Source organism: Diplotaxodon limnothrissa, linkage group LG14 (assembly GCF_057381915.1).
Source record: "Diplotaxodon limnothrissa isolate DT_005_m linkage group LG14, D_limnothrissa_male_GT1.1, whole genome shotgun sequence".
Lineage (NCBI taxonomy): Eukaryota > Metazoa > Chordata > Actinopteri > Cichliformes > Cichlidae > Diplotaxodon > Diplotaxodon limnothrissa.
The window spans coordinates 33,457,431-33,477,506 of NC_140609.1; positions in this window are offsets into that span (position 1 = coordinate 33,457,431).

Consider the following 20,076-nt stretch of genomic DNA (forward strand, 5'->3'; position numbering starts at 1 on the left):
TAATCCAAAACCACCAAGTGTCTGGCTCAAAGAAAATTATTGTGTCGTTTTCATTACATAAAAAGACAGGCTTCCAATTGTCTGTGGTTCTGTGTAATAGGTCTAATTCATAATGACTTTAACTTCCTGGTTAAGTACATTTTGCTTTAATTTAAAGAAAATATATACAGAAGTGCATCAATATTTGAATGGCTGGCTCTCTGTAAAAAGCTCTTTAAGGCTCCCCCCAGTGGATTAATTGATACCTGCAAGGAAACATTCTATTATTATGTTGCTCTTTGTTGTTTGCTGTCTCCTCTGTTTGTTTTTTTTGTTTGTTTGGTTTTTTTTTCTCCATACAGGTGACCCAGGAGTTCTTTTTTTTTTTTTTTCTCTCTCTTCCCCCCCCCTTCTCACCGTCTCTTCTCCCCTTTGGTTTTCTTTCTTTCTCTCCCCCTCTTTCTCTCATTCATTCCCCCTGTCCTATTTATTAAAAAAAAAAAAAAAAAAAAAAAATGACAAAGGATGAACTGAAGCTCTGCCATCACGTAATGTCGCATACTGCTGTTTCTGATGTCATTTAAAAAAAAAAAAAAAAAAAAAAAAAAAAAGGAAACATTCAAAGACATCTGCGCATCTGTGTGTGAGCATGTGTCTGTGCGTGTGTGTGTGTGTGTGTGGACTAAATGCCTTCCTGAATGCTGTGTGGCGATCTGTCTTAGCCACAGTGGTAACAGTGTATTTGAGTGACAGAGCAGTACTGCAGAATTGAAGGGCTCCATGCAGTCTACCTCTTTCCCTTTTTCTGGCTCTGCAGCATTGTAATTGAGGTCTGCTGGAAGTTGGCCATGAGCACACAAGATTCCAGGGCTAATTTCAGTCTGCCGTGATTCAGAGCCCACAACACTGAAGATGCTAACTTTTAACGTCATAAATTGCTTTGAATTTAGTGTGAGTAGCGAGAAACCTTGTATCACATCTTGTTTTGAAATATGGCATGAGAATGTGTCCTGTTTGCATCTGCTGTGTTACCGGTCCAAGATGATTCAATGGTTTAGGCATAAAAAGGAATTCTGAGCCAATTTGCTCCATTAATCTCTAATTCTTATTGCTTTCACAGAGACCATAATAATTGCAAATGACAAAACCATAAAAGGCGAGCGCTACAAATTCACCATTACATAGTACAGTTTGGGTTGTTTTCTGAGTGCTGTTCTTGGCAAAAAACATAAGCACATCCATGACAGGCTGAAAATCTTGACAGCACTTGAACTTTAAAGCCTCAGTACTGATTTACTTTACTAAAACACTGGGGATGAACTTTTACAAAGCTCCCTCCAGTGCACAAAGGATAGCTTTTCAAGGCCAGACTCCCTGACCAAATACCACAACTGAAATAATGCAGTTTCTGGTTGAGCTACAGTGGAGGACCTCTGCAGAGCAGCGCAGCCTAATGGATATAACATACACACAGTTGGGTAAGCTAATTGAACAATACCAGGTAAAGCAGGGCACGTGGTTTCAAAAGATTCAGTGTGAGATTAAAGAGAAATCTATGCAGACTAAAGCTAAGATGTTAGCCTAATATATAACTGCTGTTGCCCACCCACGCAGGTATCACTGAGTTTCATACCTGTTCCTAAATTGCCAGTGAGAAGTCACATGTGTCAAGCTTTGGGAAAGAAAACTCTTCAAAGAGGCTGCTGATGGTTAAAAGCTGTTGCATTAAGTAAGCCAATCCGATTGTGGTTTGGATTCAAGCATTTTTCTTGCATAATTGTCTTAGAACGTGACTCTCTTCTTCTGGTAGTTAAATACTGTTAATCGCTTTTGCAAAGATGACGCAACCGCTGGTGGATTAATCCCATGTTCTCTGAACAAAGACACTAAAATGTTTACTTTGCACGAGCTTCACTATTTTTTTTTCTCTAAAACTGGCGTGTGTGTGTAATATATCACGCACACCTCAGTGTTAGCTGAAACTGTAGCATTGACCCAGTTTCTTTTGAATCCTTTAAACCAAGTCGAACGACCGAATCGTTGGTTCGTGGGATTTACATACAGAATGAAAATCTCTGTTGGAATAAACTAGATATCATTGTGAACACTTTGGTAGCATGACTGAAATCTGCATCAAAATCCCTGGCAGCCTTGAATGCTGGGAACATCAGGGCAGCACTTTTTCCCCCTCCACTGTAGTCTAAATCGTGTTTGGCAAAATGTATTGGATATTAACGTCTAATAGCTGAAAATACTTGGGCTTATTTATATCTGGCTTTACAGTTTTGGGTGAAGTATGAGGTCTATTTGTCTTTCTCTGCTGCTATGAAGACAAGTAGGCCTTTGGTTTGGCAACTACTACAACAAACAGTATCTAAACAAACACTACTGCTGCCTCCCTCCATGAGCCATAACCAACATTACATAGAAGAATGCCAACACTCTCATGAAAATATAATTCTTAGCAATGCAAAGTAAAAGACACTTTTAAAAAAAGGAGAATTAAAACGGTGGATTTACCACAGATCATCCTGCCAAGTCATATCATTTCATCTGAGAATTTATACATATGTTTTGAATAGAGAATGCCTCTCAATTGCCACTAACTGAACAACTGTCAAACACTGGCCTCAAGCAAATGTCTTAATCACAGACAACATCGGAGATAGCTTCTTGTGAGTAAATGATGTGCTAACTGGAAATACATTATTGGTTAAAAATCGCCCTCCATCAAACAAAAGTTTAGCAAATTACCCCCAAAATAAAGCAGGCTTCTACTTCATTAACGCAACCAAAAAACCTATGTAACACTAACAAACCAAGAGGGACAGCTATAGTGACAGACTGCGTAAAATGAGCTTCTAATTCCAAGTCATGAGTCTAGTTACTCACAGAAAACGTCTGTGGTTTCAAGAACACGCCAGCCTGCTTGGGGCTCGATGGAGCCATAATGGAAACCACAGACAGAAATGCAGATTGACTGGACATGAGGATGGCAAGCTTAGCTCAAAGCAAACTACAATGCTCTGAATGTTTGTCAGACTAAGTGCCACATTTCTGTACCTTGCATTACTCTTTGATACTTCAGTCGTTGGGCATGTAGTCTTAAAAAGCCCTTGAAAAACCATGACAGGCCCTTCCTGACAATAACAAACATCACATTGGGAAAACCCACAAGCTACATTTTTTTCACTGTGAACCCTTCAGTTCAAGGTTCTGAGGGTCCATGACAAAAGGGATCATCTCTTTCCCACAACAAGAGCAGCATGGGTTGGTTCAGCTGTTTGTGTAAGATATTCAGGATAAAAAACACACACACCTAATATCTTTGAAGATGACACTGCCTGACATTGCACTGGCAGTGCTAGTGATTGCATCATTAAAAACAGATGTGTATCATGTTACAGTAGCAAGGGTGCAAGGAGCAGCAACAGTACTACAAACTAAGGTAAACGTTTTCCTGACTCACATTTTCTGATTATAAAAAGGGCAGGTCTCATTGGGAGTTTTTAAATCTGCGGGTGTCCAGATTGACATTCTTGCTTTCGCATTGATGCAACTTTTTTTTAAAATGACAGGGACTGGTCATAAATGTTGAAATGAACTTTGGAGGCGACAGCTTTCTGGCAAAGTGCCCTCAGACGCAATAGCTGATTTACACTCAGCTTGTTTGAGCGATGATTGAACTGCAAAAAGATGAGCAAAACCACAGTCAGACAATTTTCAGAATGTGCAAGGCAGTGAGAAACTTTATGGTTAGATTGCATGAAACATATGTGCTTTTCTTTTCTTTTTTCAGGAATCTGCACACTATAGTGCAGATAGCATCAGCAACATCATACGCACGCCACAGAGACAAGACTAGTGAAAGGATTGCTTCATTCAGTGCACCAAAGGGAATATGACATAATTCTTGGACTCCTATAAACGCCACAGAGGTCCAAGCTGTGGTTTTATCCACAAGTGGTGCATCTTTCGCTTGTTTTTTCTGCAAGTTTAGATTTTGTCTCAAGTCTGAAACATGGCACGCACTGCAAAGATGTGCTGGAACAGAGAAAGTGTTAGAAATGACCCTATCATACAAACAAACAGCCTCACAACTAACCATGCACAAAAATGAATGAAACAGACTCGGCTCTGGTGAATGAGCCTCATAAAATCATACAAGTGTTAGGGTTTTTCAAACTGATGACTGGTAGTGGAAAAATAGAAAAAAGAAAAAAGAAACAAAACCTGGGCTGCACCATGGCAACCATCACACAGACAACTGCATGGCGATGGATCCCAGTGACTTAATTGGCTTAATAATTAAAAGATATGAAAACCTTTTGTGGGTAATGATGTGAGTAATCACTGAGCAGCTATAGGACCAGCCGTGCGGCTACAGCAGCACTCGGAGGACTATACAATAACTGCATATAGGTTTCCCAATTTCAGAGGAATGTCTTGATCTCAGGGGGACTTTAACAAGGTGCGATTTAACAAACTGTTAAATGTTTTGTCAGCTCTTCAAAGTCTACCCGCTCAAAGTCTACGTAGTATTTTGTTTTTTGAACTTACTGCTATAGAGTTGAAAAACTGCCAAATGATCCATCCATATGATCAACCTTTGCATGAAAGAAGATTAAGTAGCCTAAATTAGCCACATTGCATATTGACTGATTGTAGAAATACTCGATTAAAATGACACGTACACGAGCTGCTTTAAAATTTACTTTCTAGCATTTGTTTTTAATTAATTAAAACTTTTTAATGCTAGAGGCGAGTCTGCATAAATGCAACGGAGCGCGCTGATGCATTGGTCTGCTAAAACAGTAAGTAACAGGCAATTGCTTTGCATACATCCCTCCACTAAAATCCTTTTCTAAAGCAACGTGATTAGTAACGCGTTGTTAACAATGTATAAGTGAAAGGGGGTAAAGTGTGCTTAGAGATAAACACTGATGAATAACTTCAACATCAGGCTGGTTACTTGTGGCGCTGGAAGGTCTGCGCAGTCCAGCTTTGATGGATACTCACATTCATTTGTTCCTTTCCGGTGTTTAAAGATGATAACTTGCGCTTCCAGATGTACAAATTCCTCTCACTGTTCCCTTATGAAGACGAAGTACAGAGTTACATCCATCCCAGGAAAAAAGGCATTATCCCCGCGGCACACTTTGTTTCTTTGCTAAATTCCTATTCAGGTCTCTTCGATTTCTTATCAGACGAAATGATTAAAAAGAAAGAAGCAAACTTGGTCTCTTTGTAAAAACTTTCCTTTCGTCTTATCGGCATCCACTGCCCGCCTGTCTGGGCTCACACACACTGCTGCAGCACGCTAAGTGAAACCAAACGATGTGGGGGCCGAGCGGTGAACGTCCGTCTCCAAAATCGAATTTTTTCAACACGTGACGGAGTGCAGCCTCCTGCTCCTCTCCTCTTTCTGCTGCTGCTGTGATTACCACAAGGAGCCACACCGACTGCAGAGGCAGGTCAGGTTATTGCTGAACTTTGGTGCCACCATCCTATGCGAAAGGGAAGTGTAAATCAGATACAAAGCTCGCTGTGCTCTGCTCTTCTGAAGAGTTAAACTGTAAAAGAAATCGCACAGAAATCTCTGCTGTGGTGACATGTATATGTCAGCACAGTACTTTTATAAATCCACTGATTTTTTACACGTATATTTGTTAAAACAGCTGTATAATTTAGCCAAATAATACAACATACAAACTCATTTTAATCATCCCACTGCTGAAGTAAACTTTCAATCAGTATAAGATATAAACCCTTACATTCATCATATTCATTTACTTGTGCTTCCAGGCACAGTGAGGCTTGAAATGTATAATGTAAATCGGACCTGGCTTTAGTGATTATGAATAATATCCACCTGAGCTACCTAACAAAACAACCTCGACACAGCCACTGGATCATAAGGAGATCTAGCCATCATACAGACAACACTTTCCTTCAGATGTTGGAAATCAAGAAACCTCCTGGGGGTATTTTCCATCTAAGTCTAAAAAGGATACAATGCCTGTAACTTTTCCTCATATGTTGTGACTCTTTAAAGGAACATAGCTTACATCTTCAGTCAACCCCCAAGGGGAAGCTACACTTTTATCTCTCATGGTGCTGGAGCCATAACCCTGCTTCACTTTCTTGTCAATCACTAAAAGCTCTGAAAGTTATTAAACCCTTGTCACTTTGCATTTAGAGCTTATAAACATGAGAGGGGAAGAGAGTCCTTTTGTGTCTGTAGTTTTACTGAGAAACATCTGATGGAAATGGGATGAATGCCCCAATGTTTATTCATTTTTCTTCTTTGTCATTAAAGAAATGAATGTGAAAACTGAATTACCCCTGGCAAGACAAAATAAAGACATTTTATTCATGATATACCTGTGAAGTGACAGTATAAAGGAGGCTTTATGAATAGTAATGAACTAGTTGCTTTGTTCTGTTTGCACTGATTAAGAAAAAGAGAGATTATCAAAAAGAATAAACAAAAAAAGCTTGATCACTCTAACCGTGATCATTTTTTTTATTGCGGCTAAAACTTTCTTTCCTCCAGCCAACCTCGTTATGTCTCCCCACTTTCTCTCTCTGAACTGCTTTTTCACCCAGTGGAATGAGTTCCAGTGCTGGCAGCTTCTCATTATGACTGTGACAGTACAGCAAGGGAGGCAACTCACACAGATATGCATATGTTCACACTAATCGACATGCTCAGATGGTTTTACTTCCACAGGGACAATCATCCATATTATCTACACTACCTGTCCCTATTTTAATGCCAGCCAGACAGAACAACTTAAAATGACATGGAGCTTGGCTCTGTTCTTTATGCCCTGGATGTAATTTTGAGTGCAAAAGATCAAAAGACAGATACAAGTGGGAGTTAAATAGTATGCACAAAATAATATTTGCAGTATGCATTAAAAGAATCCAGCAGACGTAATACGTATTGGTGTTCTTAGATAGCAGTGTAGATAAATGTTTAGCAGAGCTGGAAAGAAAATAAAGTGTTTTGTTTATGTTTTATTTCCTTTCGTAGATAACATGTAGGGCTGTTTCATATCAATTCAAGTTGTTACTGACACCATCTCACTATCTTCGCAGTTCCTCGTGCAGCATTATATTAAACAAAGTAAAATCCTTTACCTTATCAAGATTCATTTTTATTGCAAGTATCCTTTTCTTTTTTTAACATAAATATATTAAAAAGCAAAGCCACAAAATCTGCCCAGTGACAAAGCAATGGATTGTCAAATATCCTGTTCGCATACTAATGACAAAATGTTCACTTGGCATCACTTGGCTTGCCTATTCCAAATTTGATAAATTATTAAAGATGAAAAGATGTACAGAAACTAGGAGCACAGATGTCAAACTGATGGATTTGTTTATGGTTTTGCAAACAACAATAAGCAGATTAGGTATTGTACTGTGGATAAATCAAAACACGAGCGGAGCATCTGTTTTCCATCCAGCGTCGGTGCTGGAGTTCCATACAAAAGTGCAGCCTAAGTTTACGTCGTTTTAAAGGCTCAGTCTGCATTAATTTTACCTATGCTCACCTCACACTTCAGTTTTTCAAGTCCGTTCACATGCATGAGATTGTCAGTTCCTACTTGGCTTTAACTGACTTGACTGCCCTCATGAGTCATATAAGGCCATGAATAAAAAAACAAGGTGCCGTAATGGTGGACAAATCTGCAATTCTACTTTGAGGTTAGATGCTGTCCACATCAAGACGTTGTGGTCTTAGTAATTTTTCTGTGCTGCTTATTTTAGTGACATTTGACCGTGGATTAGAGGGAGTACCACAACTTGGCTCCTTTACCCTTGCAGAAAGACCATGAAAGAAATAATAAATAGATTGAGTTTAATCAAGATTAAAGGTAAGTGTGTGACATGCCACTCTTTCTCAGGAAATCATATCAGTAACTGCTTCTAACCGGATACACAAAATGTAAAAAAAAAAAAAACAAAATACATGTATTTGTGAAATAAAACATCATGGTGTTGCACCACAAGCAATTTTTCAGCTGCTACATTAAAACCATAATAAGACTCAGATGTCCTTGTATCTCCCTACCCTGTAATTCTCAGTGTTTTGATGAAATATGATTTTTGTGAGATCTTTTCATTTAATTCTCAGTTTCTTTTGTGTAGCAATTGGCCCCACACATCATTGATGGCTGATTTGTGATTTTTTTTAATTAATTTATTTGCTCTCATAAAGTTTATATCGTGGCATTTGCAAGTGTGCCCTGGGTAACAAAAAAGGCTTTGAATGCGTTTAATTTGCAGCAACAATTTCTTGTTGTTTGTCAAGTCTTGGAAAACAAAATAACAAAAATGGGGATGACCTAATGAAGTTTTTGGTTAAAAAATGAAATAGGGGGAATAACAAGATGATTAATTTAATAGTTTTTGTAGCATTCCACAGAACAAAAAGCTGAGGAAAAGATATATACACATCAAATACTGAACTTGTTAAGCCACTGAGGCGTGGATTATCTGAGCATGCTCGCGTTCATTTCATTCTTTAAAAGTAATGGATTCATTTGTGATGCTTAAATGTAAATATTCTGTAATCCAGAACAAAATCCAGGACACAGACTTCACAATGCTGCTCTACCGGAACCCCATCTGGATCAAAACACAATGGAAGTTATGTCTGCAAGGTGAATAGTACAAAATGTTGAGGGTGGGGGGGTTGGGCACATATTTAAGCAGAGGCCTAATGACTTACGTTGAGACGAAACACTAACCAGAAGCAGTAGTGAACCATTTCCTCCAGACTGCTGTGCATTTCAGGAAATATGAGCTCTAGCGTGTTAAATGTCACCTTTTAAGTTACGGATGGGAAAAGTTCATATGAAACCTGCACAGTTCAAGATCAAGTCATAGAGTATCTAACGTTTCATGCTGTTTGGTGTGTTTTCTTTTTTTGTATAGTGCATGCATTTATTACCCTTAGTGATGTAGTGCATATTCTACGCTAGACTTACACTGTGTGATCCTTTCCACAGGATACTGCATATTGAATGAGCATGTGGTTTTCATTTGGTTGATAAAGTTCCGGGAATACCTACCTCTTTGTCATCTTCTGGTTAATAGTGAAGATATTTTATAGATTTCATGTCTCCACAAATTGCCATAATAAATTGTTCATGAAACCAAAAATCCTTGTGATGCTCTGACACAGAAATGAAGGGCTTACAAAGAAAGAGATTTACTCTCAAGTTCTTCACTGTGATTACTGAACAACGTGAGTAAGCATCTGTAAAACTTAATGTTGCGTTTGCTTTACTCAGAACTAATATCTGGTTCCTTTTTTTCCCCAACAGATGCAAACATGAAAGGGATTGATATAGCCCTGTGTACAGTATATATTTGAAAGAGCAGCCTGCAGAGGTGATCCTACTTTCACTTTGCTGTTACTGGGTCAAATCTCCCTGTGATGCCAGCTTAAAAACTTTATTATTTTGTGTCTGAGCATAGCTGTTTATAAAAACGACCATCTTAGTGGTTAAATTAGTTTTTCCTTCTGAATTGTTAACTACAGTCTCATTGACCACATTGTAACCAACAAAAAAGGCAAAGATAGTATAATTGGTGTGTTAACTCCAAAAAAGTACAGTCTCATCCAGGAGGCAGCGTATAATTCTGTCGGGGTCATCCTGTTCCTCAATAGTCTGTGCTGTTTCTAGGAAAGTTGTATTTTCCTTAGAAAATACAAGGTGTGAATGTGAGAATACATAAATACAAAACAGAGCTCTGCTGACAAAGAGCCTGCCTGAATTGTATGTGTGGATTTAAGAGCTTAAGAAAAAAGTCACTAACCACAACAACTTTTGCAACAAAGCCTGTTGTTATCTTATTTTATCCTAGCAGACAAACTTTTAAAAACCTTACCACTGCTACAAAAAAAACCACCTATGCTTCTGGTTTAGTATTGTTGTTTATACCTGTCGCCAATCCTAACTGATTGAACTCAGATTATCTTTGTTTCTTGTTAAGACAAAAATCTAATTTAAGATAAAGTGAAGGTTTTGAGGCCAAGAGGCTATCTTAACTCTCAAAGAAAAATGAGGTCTGACAGTAAATAATTTCCAGTGTTTCAGATCCTTTTTAATGTGTTTTAAGTATTCCTATGGTCTTGAATATTTGTGACTATGGTGTGTAATGACTCTTACAAAATATCATTTATTCATGTCATGGTATTTTACTCCTTTGGTTTAATCTGGTGAGTTTAATCACTGTTAAACATGGTAAATAGACTTGTCTCTGTTGTCCTGGTTCTTGACAAATAACCGGTTTAATGAACTGTACAAAGAAATAAAGCTAATGAGAATTAATTTCTATTTGAAGTCTTTGAAAACAGCCTCAGGGTGAGGAGAAATATACTGAATTAGAGGGTAAATTGATAAAACTGGCATTTTCCCTCAGGCAATGCAGAAATGATATCTTCTTGTAACTTCAACAGTGAATCTTAACAATTTTAAAAAGCTCTGCCAGGCATTAGTTCTAATTAATTAATTAAGCATTAATTCAGCATGTCTGCAAAAAAGGAGGATGCAGCTGTAATGGCATTTGGAAATTACACTTTACATGCTGTATATATAGTGTGAGGACTTATTTTCAGTCTTCTTAACAGCAGTCTGGCTTATAACAGTGCCACCCAATTCGGTAATGAATGCTTTCTAATTAATACACTATCCATCACAGAGTCCAACATGTCGTTCTCCTGCAGGACAAAATTCCTGAGACATTGTAGGGAGTCTAACTGATTCTGATGGAGATCACTTTTATTATCCAGGAATGCATTGTGTTGTGGAGGAAAGGAATGCACAGCTTTGAGAGAGATGCCCTGGAATTCTCGAAACAATTAAATTGCTCAAGCAAAAATTTCTTTGAGGCAAAAAAAAAAGTCCTAGTGAGGGAAAAAAGCCTCTAATCCCATTACTCTGCACTTCACAATGCTGTCAGTTGAGAAAGTAATGTTGTTGACTCTACTTGGTTTGTCATTTTGAAGCACGCCATTGCAATGAGTGGCACTGAAGTGAACAATCGCTGTCAGGGTCAGCACAGAGCAACCTGGGCAAATTCCTTCATCGTTTCACCATGGCAGCCTTACTCAACTCTGCTATAACTGCATGTTTTCACAATATTGTCAGAACATTACTTAAAAAAAGAGTGTTCATTAAAACCATCAAATAGATGGAGTGACAGGATAAACTCAAATAATATATAACCGTGGAAACTATTTTCCTTTTCCATGAGTCAGTGGATGTAATCATTTACTTTGGCACATGCGAGGCTTTCGGTTGGTTCCACAGGAAACATGAATGACCCACACCCTCCTATCAATACTAAATATATTCCTATTTTTATGGCAGCTGGGGCAAAAGTCATCTCATTTCACAACTTGCCAAAGTACCTCTGAAAAATGCTATGTTCCTGATGGCTTGAGCACGATTTTTCTCATTAAAGATATAATCAGTGGTTACGCTTTCAAAAAGGACATATGTGTAAAGAATGTTGTTTTGCCGGTTATGCAGTCGGGGTTAAGGCATCAGCCCTCGAGGCTGGTAGCTTCACCAACAATTTGTCTAAGGGTCACATGATCCATATGGTCATGCTCATGAGCAAACATTTACATAACAAGAAACAGAGCTGGATGGTTGCAAATTGTAAACAGTTACTCATGGAGATGCAAATACAAAACAGCTTTCTGAAAGTAGTGCATCAACCAATTCGAAACATAAAACTAAAGATTGAGATTTTTTTCCTGGCTCTTTATGTTTGAAAAACTAGAGATTAATCTTGCCAACAGTAATATGGATATTTTAGGTGTTCTTGTAATTTTGTGGGGTTGCAAATAAGAAAGCACGGTTGCCGTGCGGTAATGTCCGTGGTCATTTCCTTTATTTTTGTAATGACAGTGGCTGTTTTCCTGCATAATTAAAATAGATGCTTATGAAGATCTTGGCATCCGTAGACTCACTGCCAGGTGCAGAGCCAAAGATGGGAGACCTATTATCATCACCATTAGGCTATGAGGAGAAACCCCAATAGGACTACGAAATAGACAGTCGAGTGTAACTGGCCATTTGTCTGCATAAGTGCACTGGAATTACGCAGCTCTCTGGATAATTAAGAAATGGACATTTCACATTAGCTATTAGCAACTATAATGGAAAGCATCTGATTCTGTTTGAAATCCATCACGGTGAACTATATTTATCCTCTTATGGGTGCTTATGGGTTTTTTCGCCTGAGTTTTGAGTTTACACATGAATATTTTGATTTTTTTTTATGTAGCCGATATTCCCTGTTTGACTTCTTTATTATAATATTTGCAGCTAATTTTTTTGTTTTCAACTTTTTGAAAACTAGCTGGTTAGAGTTGTGGTTTTATATTCAATCCCTTGAGATTCAATTTATGCTGCAACGCCTGTGTCTTCTTTTATCTTGCTGTTACTCTGCCTGTTATTAACTTCCTGTTATATTCCGTTTTTATTTAATTTTTACGTTCTCTTGTGTCTTCTAGTTTTGCTTGCGTGTCGTTGCCTTAATTAGTTTCAGTTGTGTGTATTTTCTTCCCTTGTTACCTTTTGTATATTTAAAGACCTAGTTGGTCAGTGTTCCTTGTCTGATTGTTTGTAGTCTTGGTGGTTCTGCCTCATGTTTGCCTTGTTTCAGATGTAGTATTTTAGGCTTCTGATAGGCTTCTGGATTCCAGCTGAATAAAGTTTTTTTTTTTTCATGTTTGTTTGCAGGGAAGTATTTGTCTGCAACTTTGCAAAAATGCTTCTCTGGTTACTTTCCTTAACATTTAGAAAAGCAAATATCCTCCAAATATAAATATTTATGGCGTGATTGAAAATTATGTGCCAAAACCTTATGCTGGAATTTTATCTTTAATGATCTGTAGTAATCAATGCATATGTTTGATATGTAACATAAAACAAATTACTCTCTGGGGATATCAGTTTCTCTAGAGTATTTGTCACGGGGGGAAATCCTTGAACTCAAGCATTATATTTTGCCATGGGCAGGTTCAGCTGCCAAATGTAGGAATTTTACCTTAATTTTAGACTTTGAGAATGTCAGAAATAAAGTGACATCAAAGAGCAATAACACAGCTGCGACCATGTACAGTACATCCATTTTCGAAGGTCCGGGTAACTGGTCAGCTATAATCTATGACTTTAAATCATCCTGCAAACTGCAATAGCATGCAGCATAGCCTGCAGTGTAAAATAAGATCATCTTGGGAAACATAATATATGCCTGACATGAGTTTAGGAACAATGCTAAATAGTAAAGCTATAGAAATCCATGGCACGCTCAAGAAGAGGAATGGACAAATGTACAAAGGTGGCGTGGAGTAAATCTTATATTTAAACAGCCCATGGGAGGATACATCAGTATGCCATGTTTCAGCGTTAGTCATGCACAGATGTTTAAGAAGAGAGCTGCTATGTTACTGTCAAAGCCATATGTGCTTTGGTCTGTACAAACACTATAATCAGTAGCACTTTATAAAGCAGCTGCAGAGCCCACAACTAAAAATACACAGTCAAGGTTGCAAATCAGAATTTATACCAGTATAATCACTTTAATACTGAACGAAATGATTTTATAACCTCAGATATCGAATATAACCACATCCTGTTTTTGCGCTTTGATGATTCGCTGAGGTTTTAAACCCAAATCGTTTTCACGAAGCTCAGGGAAACGTGTTATTCTCAAACTCATCAGTTCAGGAAACTACAGCCAAAGCCTACAGCCTTATAACGAATGGTAGCACTGTCGCAACAGATAAACCAGGGGTGTGATCACAGTGGTATGAAAGAAGTGAGAGACAGCCCATATCTTCTGCATGTTGAGGAGTTAAGGTCATAGACCAGGTCCCAGCGAATAGTTACTTTTTAATGCTGTTTTCTTTAAATTAAGCTGAAAGTATATATATAAAAAAAACAACAAAAAAAACACCCAGCACGCCCCTGCGGGCGGTTTATCCTTCAAGCTCGGGTCCTCTACCAGAGGCCTGGGAGCTTGAGGGTCCTGCGCAGTATCTTAGCTGTTCCCAGGACTGCGCTCTTCTGGACAGAGATCTCCGATGTTGTTCCCGGGATCTGCTGGAGCCACTCGCCTAGCTTGGGAGTCACCGCAGCTAGTGCTCCGATTACCACGGGGACCACCGTTACCTTCACCCTCCACATCCTCTCGAGCTCTTCTCTGAGCCCTTGGTATTTCTCCAGCTTCTCGTGTTCCTTCTTCCTGATATTGCTGTCATTCGGAACCGCTACATCGATCACTACGGCCGTCTTCTTCTGTTTGTCTACCACCACTATGTCCGGTTGGTTAGCCACCACCATTTTGTCCGTCTGTATCTGGAAGTCCCACAGGATCTTAGCTCGGTCATTCTCCACCACCCTTGGGGGCATCTCCCATTTTGACCTCGGGACTTCCAGGTTATACTCGGCACAGATGTTCCTGTACACTATGCCGGCCACTTGGTTATGGCGTTCCATGTATGCCTTGCCTGCTAGCATCTTGCACCCTGCTGTTATGTGCTGGATTGTCTCTGGGGCATCTTTACACAGCCTGCACCTGGGGTCTTGCCTGGTGTGATAGACCCCAGCCTCTATGGATCTTGTACTCAGAGCTTGTTCTTGTGCTGCCATGATTAGTGCCTCTGTGCTGTCTTTCAGTCCAGCTTTGTCCAGCCACTGGTAGGATTTCTGGATATCAGCCACCTCCTCTATCTGCCTCTGGTACATACCGTGCAGGGGCCTGTCCTTCCATGATGGTTCCTCGTCTCCCTCCTCTTTCTTGGGTTTCTGCTGCCTGAGGTATTCACTGAGCACTCGGTCAGTTGGGGCCATCTTCCCAATGTATTCTTGGATGTTCGTTGTCTCATCCTGGACTGTGGTGCTGACACTCACCAGTCCCCGGCCCCCTTCCTTCCGCTTAGCGTACAGCCTCAGGGTGCTGGATTTGGGGTGAAACCCTCCATGCATGGTAAGGAGCTTTCTTGTCTTTATGTCTGTGGCTTCTATCTCCTCCTTTGGCCAGCCTATTACCCCAGCAGGGTACCTGATCACGGGCAGGGCGTACGTGTTGATGGCCCGGATCTTGTTCTGGATAGCAGCTGGATAGTGTAGTGGTTAGACTACACGCCTTTGGATCAACAAGGTCCGCGTCAGGTGTTGAGGAACCAGGGCACCCTGACGAAAAGTGGGCTACTGGAACAAGAAGGCATCGGTGGGCAAGAGATATATATATACATATATATATATATATATGGCTAACCAACCGGACATAGTGGTGGTAGACAAACAGAAGAAGACGGCCGTAGTGATCGATGTAGCGGTTCCGAATGACAGCAATATCAGGAAGAAGGAACACGAGAAGCTGGAGAAATACCAAGGGCTCAGAGAAGAGCTCGAGAGGATGTGGAGGGTGAAGGTAACGGTGGTCCCCGTGGTAATCGGAGCACTAGCTGCGGTGACTCCCAAGCTAGGCGAGTGGCTCCAGCAGATCCCGGGAACAACATCGGAGATCTCTGTCCAGAAGAGCGCAGTCCTGGGAACAGCTAAGATACTGCGCAGGACCCTCAAGCTCCCAGGCCTCTGGTAGAGGACCCGAGCTTGAAGGATAAACCGCCCGCAGGGGCGTGCTGGGTGTTTTTTTTTATATATATATATAGTTAGTATAATTCCAGAATTATACTAACTTTGCCATTTAAAACTTACCACAAGCTATTATAAAAACTTGATCATATCATTAATGACATTTAACCTCAAGCCTGAAATTTTAATTAACACGGCAAGAAGGAACAACTCTGAAGTAATGTTTTTGTAAGCACGGCTTACATTCAAATGATAACTTTCCCTGTGATCTCTGCTGTGCCAAAAGATTGATTAATAATTAAAATATCTTGGGCTCACAGAAAAAAAACCTCTGAGAGATTTATTTCTATCAGGCAGAACTGTTATGGCACATCTACTTACTGATGTGCAAGAAACCCCTATTAACTCTCCTCAGGTACCTGCTCGCACTGTAATGCACTATTCTACTCCCTTAGAGCTGGAATAAGGATGTCCTTGAACATGAAGGCAGAATTTAACAAGGCTGAAACTTTACACTGACATCTTCTGTTATTTGATGTGTTTAGGTAAAGGCAAGACTTTAACATTAAGCCACCTTTAAGACCACTAAGCAGGAGAACGGACCAATAGCGGAATAACAGCAAAAGCAATGCAGAAATTAAAAATAGGGGGGCTAAAACAATTGCATATCAAGAGTACTGATAAATGCTGATGAGTCTTACAAAGTAGTGCTATACAGAAAACAGAAGGCAGTAAAAAAAAAAACAACTTTTTTACTTTGATGTTCAGGACAAAATAATTTCATTCATTAAAATGGAAGATAAAAGGGTCACCGTGAGGGTACTTTACTGAACTTTGCTTCAGTGAAAGATCAGGCACAGACAGAAGAGGGGAAAATAACAGTGTATAATATCTACCAAAGTGTTTTCCTAATCACCACAGGGAACCTCCAGGAGAGGAAGACTCTCTCCACACCAGCTCAGATCTGGTATTAACATCATATCCGCTATATCCACTGCAGTCACTCTATGGATATCTTCATGTCCATCTAGCATTAACTTTACGTGCACGCACTGGAGTCTGGTGCATTATGCATAAGCCCTGACAGAAAGCTTCTTGCCTTAATATTGTTTCTCATTAGATTTTGCAGTCTGTGTGAAAAGTTTGTTCAGATGAGTTTTCAAAAGCAATATCAAGTTTGGCAATATCACTGGTTTGAGCAATAATCTCAGTGATTAGCTCAGTCAAACATTGCCACAAAATATGAACATAAATATGAAAGATGAACACCAGCTTCCAAAGTCTAAAATCTCTGCAGAAATAAACACAATTTGTGGGCTTCATTAGCTGGCACATTTATTATATAACAAGGCATCTTTTCTGCAGTAAAGTAGACATTCAATATTCATTTTTTCCAGCTTGTTTTCTACTTTACATCTTAACAAATATAAGACTCTTCATGTTTTTGTTTGGTCTTCTAAATATTTCTTTCCCACAGCATTATCACAGTAAAAAGCCCAGTGCAACAGGTGCAGGGATGGGAGGTTATAGGTTATGAAGTGTGTCATGGTAAATGTAAAAGTGCTTGAACAAGCACCACATTGAGGCAACATATTTATAGAACATATTTATAGGTGCTTATTATGTAAAATATATGAAGAAGATTCCAACATTCTTGCCTCTCTATCACCAGCAGGGACAGAATATGTGATATTTAGTGGTTCACACTCACCCATTTGGAAAAAACAACATTTTCCCCAGTGTTTTCTATAAGCTTTATGCACACAGCACTGTTTTCAATCAGCTTGCTGAACAGTGACAACCCACAAGCCGGTGGCATATCCCAAGGCACCAAACCCAATCTGGGTGCAGCACAGTCTAAATTTAATAGGACATCAGAAAGCATCCTGTTTCTCCCTGTGGTGAGTGACTCCGAGGAACAGAAACATCTGAACCTTACGTGAGATGCTCTCCACATCTGGCACCCGTCCTGATTGTTTCAGAGGTGTGGGCATGCACCAGCAGCTGCAGCCAACCACTCCCAGATGTTTCTGATGGGCTGAGTGTCTAGCTGTTTGTTAAGCGTGAGGTGATCTTTGATCCTTTAACTGCGTTGGCTGCAGTGTTATTGTGAGGAGGGCCCGAGAAGCTCTGCGAGGCACACAGCGGAAGTGCTGCAACCTCACAGAAAGGCCTGTGGTTCGCTGTGGTGAAAACAGGCATGGTAAAGTGGCTTCAGCTGTGGAAAAGAGCTCTTTGGAAACCACCCAGTATCTCTATCCAGATCCAATTGTGCTACTGGCATCGTAATAGAGGAAATCAACACAAGTATAGTCTATAACCTTGGAGGAGTAAAGTAGTCTTTAAGTGAGCTTTTATGTGAAAGAAATGGAAATCTCTGAAACTTCATAATAAAGCTTAAAACCCTACGAAACCATCTCTGACATTATTTTCAGCAAAGTTGTGCTTTGCTCAGTTTCTGCATGTTTTTTTTTCTATCACTACTGAGTGGTGCAACACATGGTGGCAAAAGACCAATATCGTAAATTACCCCTTTTTCCTCTTTTAAGAAGGCGTCTGTCCTGACATGATCACACATGGCTAAAACATCCTGCTCTAACATCCCAAGGCTATAAAGGCCCAACTATCCCTGTCAAAGTCATGTCAGGTTTTGTACACCCACCATTTGGATTCACAGAGATAGTATTTTAGGAAACGGTGCACTCAGGCCAAAAATTCAAAAATAAACAGAACATTTGTGGAGAGGGAAGCTGTGCCACTCCTGCTTCCTCCCTCCACTATAGCCTGGTTCCACTATAAGAGCACTTTAGCAACAGATCTCAACAGAACGGAACAACAAATTGTGCATCATACACCATCCCATGAGGTCCACATATGTACCCTTTTTGATGTAAAAAGCATCTGTATTTTCTTACTGTCATCATATTCTAAACTTTTTGTGAATATTAACACTGATATTCAACAAGAGCAAAAAGAAATCCAACACTTGGGATCAGTTTTAAGTTCTCTCTTCATTAGTGTCTTACGTAGATGCCCTTTTCCAAAGCCTCTCCATCAATGGACAGCAGTCCTGGTGGCAGTGGAGCAAAAACTAAGCACTACATGGTACTGTGTGAATAATATTATCAAATTTTAGGTTGCTATCTATCAACAGTGTGCCATAATCCCGGAAAACTTATTAAAATATTTCTTTAAGCTACTTCAAACTTACAGGAAATAGAATTACTGCCAACAAAGGTTTGTTTTGACCCTAAAAAAGTCTCAGCAACCACAAGATTTCTCATTTCCACAGGTTCCAGTATGTGACTGAGCAATGAGAAGGGAAAAAATTCTAAGAAAACACAAAGTGATTAAGATCATTTCCATGGAGGCTGCAATTAAATATGTTTAGAGTTTATGTCATTATTCTGACATTTAATTTTTAAAATATTGTTTCTAACATCAACATTCTCTTTACTTTATAATGAGACATTCACCATTATGTGCTTCCTTACGAGTCCCTGCTGTAAACTAATGCAAACTTTATTTGCACATGAAAAAAAAAACAACATTTCAAAGACTCTTTTTGACTGCCGAGGCCGGTGGGTTACCTTTATCTTGCTGCATAATTTATGCTCAGCGTGAAAAGTTTCAGAGTTCTTTTTTGATTTGTTTGATTGTTTTTTATTAATTTGTTTTTTTGTAAAACAGTGTCAGCAGAATACTTAGCTCATTTTTCATTTTAATTCTGTTTGTATTACCTGTCACTATTTAATATGTTTGCTCAATTATTAAGGTTATGTTTTGATTTCTTTTGCAATGTCTTGAAGGCATTTGTTGACTAAACATTCTGTTCAGTCTGTAGCTCCAAAAAAGCTGACAATCACTTTTTTGACAAGTTGCATCAGCCTGTAAGCATTACTTTATACATAAAAAATAAATAAACAAATTATAAAAGAGAGGTTTGGTCGAGGTTTTGCGCAAGATGGAAGATGATCCAGCAACTTCTGGTGTTTCGTAAATACTGAAAATTAAATGCTGTTCAATTTGAGTTTAAAATAATGGGCCTGTTTCCTTGACTGAGGGCACAAGTAAGTAAGAGCTCTATAATTCAGTTTAAAAAAATAAACAGTGTGCTGTAACACGTCATATGACATTCATCACAAAGCATCTGTGCCATCTTTGTGGTGTCTCACTTGAGTACATCAGTGAGTTGGAATCAAATCAGATGGAGTAACACTGCAGAAAATAACAGGCTGCAAGTCATTCTGCAAGTCATTATTCGGTGCAAATAAATTCAAATTCTTAAACCAGGCAAAGGTGACCCCTGTTGGCCATGCAATTGAATAAAAAAATTAAGCTTAAACATATTCGTGGGAACACAAGTTACACAAGATGTTATGCTGAAATTCCAGCTTGTGAAATATTACTATCCCATTCAAATTCATTCCACAAAAAAATAATAGCTGTCTTTCTCAAC